This window comes from Triticum dicoccoides, chromosome 4A, assembly GCF_002162155.2.
Source record: "Triticum dicoccoides isolate Atlit2015 ecotype Zavitan chromosome 4A, WEW_v2.0, whole genome shotgun sequence".
In the NCBI taxonomy this organism is placed as follows: Eukaryota; Viridiplantae; Streptophyta; class Magnoliopsida; order Poales; family Poaceae; genus Triticum; species Triticum dicoccoides.
In genome coordinates this window covers 209435200-209441774 of record NC_041386.1, presented here as the reverse complement: position 1 = coordinate 209441774, position 6575 = coordinate 209435200, and the positions used below count along the sequence as shown (strand labels likewise).

Sequence of the window (6575 nt, the reverse complement as noted above, 5' to 3'; positions counted from 1 at the left end):
CCCAGGGTTTTTGGGGTCACCCTTACGCTTTCCTCCAAGGAACCCCAAGGCAAGTGCTTCCAAAGCTTTTGCACTTGGAGGTCTGTTCCTGGTTCCATGCCTCCGAGACTTCACCTGTGAAGCCAGATCAGGTTGCAGGCTAGAAGGTTGTCCTGTTGCCTCTGAAACATCATGGACACAATCGCTGTTTGAAATGGCAAGGCCTTCCTCAGCCTTCATGTAACCATGATCGTCTGATGAAGCGACACATACCCTCGTGCTTGTCTTATCATCTAGTGATGTCTCCGGTTTAACCAAAATAGTAACCTGCGCCCCTTTGGTAACTTGCCTCAGCGGTTCTGATCTTTGAACGAACTTCAGGAACCACCTCGACCTTGCACTCAGATGACTTGTCCTCGTTTAAACTGGACACATTCACCTTCTCGTTTGATCTGTCAGTGGTACAAGAGTTTGATGCAACCGTTATCTGCTCGCATGGCTTCTCCTTCGTGGAATATCTCGCAATTATTTTAGTCCGAAATTTTCACTGACATCAGCTGCAGTTGGTTTTGTTGAAGTCCACAGCGGCTTGATTTTCTTTCTCTCTAAACCATGTCCTTTTGAGAAAGAAAAGCTGTGCTGACTGGTCTGATCATTGCTACAGCTGGATAAGCTTCTGCTTTGACACTGGGGTTAAATACTTGAGCCTTTCAGTTTTTGTTTTGGGACCAAAGAGGCATGTCATATCAGTTTTTTCAATACTGCCATTAGAAGAATGGCCATTGACTGGAAAACTCGAGGATGGTGCAGCCAACATGTTTTGCAATGAATTAACTTGGTTTTCTTTGCCTGCATGGCATACTGAAACTATTTCGGCATCATCCACATCAGCTGTAACTTGTCGACAATCTGCCTGGTCATCTGATGATTGATCTTCCGCATCTTGCTCCTCTGAAGAACTGACACTCACAGTATTATAAGAATGACGTGAAGGACCAAAATGGACATTTACATCAGGTGGTAATTTCCTCAGCTCTCTGACTCTGAAGGGCTCTTCCCCTTGGACCAAGGTAGTATCGATAATTGTGAACTTTGGAAGCTCCTGATATCCATCCAAAGGACCATCATGGTTCAGACTCATGTCTGTAGCATATCCACACTGCTCAGCAGTAACACCATTGTCCGCTCCGCCAACTTCTACCTCAAGAAGAACGGGATCCGCCGCAACTCGCTTAAGAACATCGCTGACAGAATCAAAATAATGAGTGCCTTTAGTGAGTTTCCTTCTTGAGAATTTTTTGATACCTGGCACAAGAAACACAAGGCAATTCTTAGTTGTTCTGACATCTTTTGACTGCTCTGAACGCCACCCTCTTGCAAGCAAACGGGGCCAGACATGTTCCCAGAAAAGTTCATTAGATCTTGTCTTGCTTATTCTGAAACCACCTGTTAAGAACTTAATTATATCTTCCGAAGCAAGCAAGGAACAATCTTTGCCTGTAGGCATGTCAGGGTGAACAGAAAGAGCTTGGTTTGGTTTAGATCGGTCCAGAACATATCCAGTCAAATCATGCTTCCCTTTACCAATTCCAACAGCCTCCACAAAAGCTTCTGTTCCAACAGAGGATTTTATAGCCAAGACAAGATCCTCTAAAGATGCTTGTCCGGCGTTGAAAGATTTGAAAATCTGCAACAGACGAAAGCAATACAATTCCTGGTAAAAACAAAGCAATATAATGCATATGGAAATGGATGATGGAAGAATAGATTTGTTTTTTGGCTTTGGATCAACACGATTTCACTCGTTTATTTGTCCTGGGAATAACGGATTAAACAATACCAAGTACATAATTAAAGCTAGAAAAATAAGAAGAAATCAGGACAGCCAAATGGATTAAACAATACCAAGCACCTGCAATGGCTTTGGTTTTCAGGTTTCAGGTTCATAATCGTAACTGACCATCTATATAAACTGCATCAGAGTAGTCAGATATACTGATATACAAGTGAAGTAGAGCACTAAACAGACTCAGCTGCCTGAACTATGGAGATTTGGAGTAGTATAAAATGAAGAAAAATCTAGATCAAACGTGCTATTTTGAACAATGCAAGTGGAACCAAAAGCTCGAACTAGAGATAATCTCAAAAGAGAAGATTTTAAAACTCGAGAGCAGACAGTTAAACTGGGGAAAACGGAATTGATGACTTCAATGGATTGGTTCCCTACTTCCCTTCAAAGACATACATGCAATGGCATCTTTAAAGAATAACCATATGTGCAGCACCAGCAACAACTCTTCGACATCAACAGAGAGAAAAAAAGAAAAATACACCAGAAGAAAAGTGACAAAGACAAGTGAGAGATTTTTTTTTAATATTGCACATCAAAATTAGAAAATTGAGTAGTACATATCAATTGGACTTTGCACAAACCGTTCCTTCGGAAAATCTAAGTTAAAAGAGAAATGAGGAAAACAAATCTAGCCACAGAAGGACATAGTGAATGCTAGAATGTACACAAAAAGGTGTTCAAAGTGAGAGTCAAACTGACAGAACTCATCTGATCGTGGGGATAATTTCATATTGATCTCTTTCACTAATTAACCAGCAAACGAAAACTAAAGTTTAAAGAGATCAAAATTATTTCTATGGCCTACATTTGCAATGTACCTCGACCAATGAATCATGAACTCCTTCGAGGATTACAGATTTCAAACGAGATATAATCTCCTGCTGCCGCCAACCTGTAAAGACGCGTTCCCCAATAATGCATCTCGTAGTTCTTGCTTTTCTGCAGTCCGACCATCTTTTATAAGCATTTATTTTGTAGAACATTCCATAGTAGTATGAGAGTACATCCCCAACGGTCTTATTACCAAGAAACCTGCTCAACAGGCTTAGATTTTTGCCGAAAATGTAGAGCCCGAGAATAAAACATTCTGCCTCAGTACCACTCCAAAGCGAACTGGGCAAACCAGGCAATGGAGTAAATTGCTCGATTTCCCCTTGCTGGGTCAACGACTTATTGATAAAACCTGGACCTTCTTGAGTAGAGAATGGAGCCAAGTTCTCATCATGTGCTTGATTGATGCAAGATTCTATCTGATTAACAGGCAGCATTGAATGTTGATCCTGGTATGTTGAATCATGGGCATTTGTATTATTTCTGATTGGGTAAATTGAGGTCACCTGACTATCCTCGCCTTGGTCGCTAGCTCTTGCTTCGGATTCTGAAGAATGCTGCCTTCGCAAATCGTCCTCCTTATGGACTTCACTTGGTACCCACATGATTGGTATAGCTAACCCAATCATACCAGGGTAATCATAACCAAGTATGATGCTTTCTGGTGTGCTGGTCATGAGCCGATGGCGCTCAACCTCTGTGGACAGATTGGGGATTTCTGCCTGGTATTCACTTCCAATGTGTGGACATACAGGTGCTTTGTCATATATCACATCTGAAGCAATAGAAGCTTCTAAAGATGGTTGGTTTTCACCATTGTCTTTGAGTTCAAGTGACTCCATCTACCAAAATCAGAAGAAAAAATGTAATTTGTTGAGATAGATCACATATTTAAATTGATTAAGAAAACATGTATATAATCAACATTAGTAACTACAATGGCTTGTTTTTAAGTATATGAGCCAGAAGGGTACGTCGTTAACAGATCTCATTCAGGACATTGGTGAGAGAAAACAGCTATTCAAAAGAAATTCAACACATGAAATTTTTGAGGCCTGGGTACTTCTATTAGAGTTCTTGTATACTAGCTTAATCGTGTGATGCATCACTATTATACCTTCGGCGATAGAACACCACACTCAACAGGAAAGTATTGAGCAGAAATAGTTTACTACATACAGGATGAGCAACTTTGGCGGAAATATGTAACACACGTCCAGAGTTCAACTTAGGCCCCATAAGTAACCCACGTCCATCAAATCCACCTCACAAGACTGAGGACGAAATGCTTTCACAAAAGTGGTTAAGTTTTGAGAGGTAGACAAAATAATTTGCAAAATGCTAGTTCACGGCAAGCTCCCAGCGATGATATTAAAGATAAAATGCAACTGTAAGCAGGACAACATGGACCATCAAACCGTGACCTTCCAAGCTCCAAAAGTCAACAAAGCCTAGTGAGCGAGCGAATTATAATTTACATGGCAAAAAAAGAGTGTAAACACGAAGTTGGAAGCAAATAAAGGCAATGCATATCATATTGTATAACCACTGCTGAGGAGGACATGACTCACAATTGTAGAATGCTTAAAAAAAAAGCAAAACTGTTAAACGGTCACTTGTGTGTGTGCAACGTTAAGTCTGTAAACTGAGTCTTCTCCTAGATATTAGGATCTAGCAACGCTCATGGCCTGCGTGCCACTTTTCCAGGAGCACTTGCTCTCTCCCTTCGGGGTATATGTATACACATTGTAACTCTATTGATTCAGTGAATACAGAAACAATCTCTCCAACTTGGTATAACTTGGTATCAGTTACCAGGCGCCCCATGGCCGCGACCTCCTCCTCCACCACCGCCGCCACGAGCTCTGCCACCTCCCCCGGCGATCTCTCGTCCTCTTCCACGGCGCCTGCCGCGGCCTCCTCCACTGCTTCCTCCCCGCCGTTTGTTTTCGGCACCTCCCCCTCTCTCCTCAACGGCACCACTCCCGCAGCCGGCACCCAGTTTGCCCCTCTGTTCAACGCCGGCGTTCCCCCTGCTCCTCCGGCGCCCGCTCCCCGCCTTCCCATCTTCCAGGACCATATCACCAACCACATCAAGTTTCTTCTCAACCCCGCAGATCACAACTATCACAAATGGAAGACCTTCTTCCTCATGGTTCTCGTCCGCTACGGCGTCTCCTACCTCATCGAACATCCGCCGCCGCCAAATGCTTCCGCCACCTACCTCGAGCTCGATGCTCATGTCGTTCTCTGGATTACGCCACCCTTTCGGACACCATGTGTGATCACGTCGTCCGCACCACGACCACCTTCGCCCTCTGCAACAAGATCCGCGACTACTTCCTTGCCAATCGCGCCGCTCGCTTCATGATCCTCAACCGCAAGTACCGCAACCTCAAGCAGGGCGACCTGTCCGTCTCCGAGTACGCTCGCCGGATGAAGCTCCTCACCGACGCCCTCGCCGACATCGACCGTGCCGTCACCGAGGTGGATCTCACCACCCAATTCCTCCACGGCCTCGACAAGCGGCTCGACACGATCAAGGTAGTCCTTGGTGACCAGGACCTGCCCTTCGACACCGTCCTCTCTCGGGTCGTCCTGGCCGAGGAATCCCAGGAGCATCGCGCGGCCGAAGAGAGCGCCTCCGCGTTCGCACTGACGGGTGGCAGTGCCTCTGCTGCCGGCTCCAGCACGAGCGGCCGTGCCCCGACGGATCGTATGGATCGCTCCTCCACTAGTGCTCCGGCCGCTCCTCCCCAGCTGCTCCCGCACCCTGGCCGTGGACGCGGTGACCGCGACGGTGGTGACCGTGGTGGCCGTGGCCGTGGTCGTGGCCGTGGCCGTGGGCGCGGCGACAACACTGGACGCGGCCACGCCGCTCCTCCCCTGGCGTCGCCCTTCACCGGCTACTTCGCGCCCTACGGGATGGCGATCCCCTACCCGCGCCCGGGCTCTCACGCGCAGGCTTATCCGCTCCTCCCCGCCCCGCTGGCGCCCGCCGCTCCGTTCCACCAGCACCCTCCCTCGTCATGGGAACACGCGGCCATGCTCAACGCCGCCTACAGCAATGGTGGTTTCCCCTCCGCTCCCGTGCCCGAGTGGTACTTCGACAGCGGCGCGTCATCTCATGTCACCGGCAATAAAGGTAACCTCACCCGGTCTAGTTATTCTTTAAAGCACGTTCCTTCTAGCATCTTGGTTGGCAATGGGCACCACTTACCTGTCACGGCTACTGGCTCCACCTCTCTTCCTCCCAATGACTTTCGCCTTACCGACGTTCTCGTTTCTCCTCATGTTGTCACTAGCTTAATTTCTGTTCGTCGTTTTACTAAAGACAATTCTTGCTCAGTTGAATTTTACCCTTGCGGTTTTCTTGTGAAGGATCTTCGAACTCGAAGGGTTCTCATGATCTCCGTTAGCAACGGTGACCTATATCCATTCTACGGCAATAACCATGCTCCACCGCCGGCATTCACCATCTCCACGTCGGATCTGTGGCACCGTCGACTTGGGCACCCCGGCGCACACTCCATGTGCATCTTCTTAGGGTATCCCCTCGAACACAAGGGCTACAGGTGCTACGACTTATCCACACGGCGCATTATTGTGTCAAGGCACGTCATTTTTGATGAACACTCATTTCCTTATACCCCGCCCACAGCACCGGCTCCAGAGTCACCGTCCGCACCCGATCCGCTCACCTGCACCCGATCCTTAGCAGATCTCTCGGATCCGCCGCCCCCAACAACCTCGTACGGGCCCCACACCCCACCACCCCCGCCACCCCACCAACCGCGCGCCCCCGCTTCCACCTGCGGCCAATCCACTGCCGACCCCACCTCCACTCCCCATTCCGCGGCGCGCACCTCCTCGTCCGGATCTGCCTCGCCTGCTGCGCCCCCCTCCCCACCAA

The 6575-nt window shown here is 47.8% G+C and overlaps 1 pseudogene; it reads right to left on the bottom strand.

The window, feature by feature from the left end:
- LOC119283480 overlaps window positions 1–6575 on the bottom strand; it is a 9821-nt pseudogene continuing 3246 nt past the window's right edge.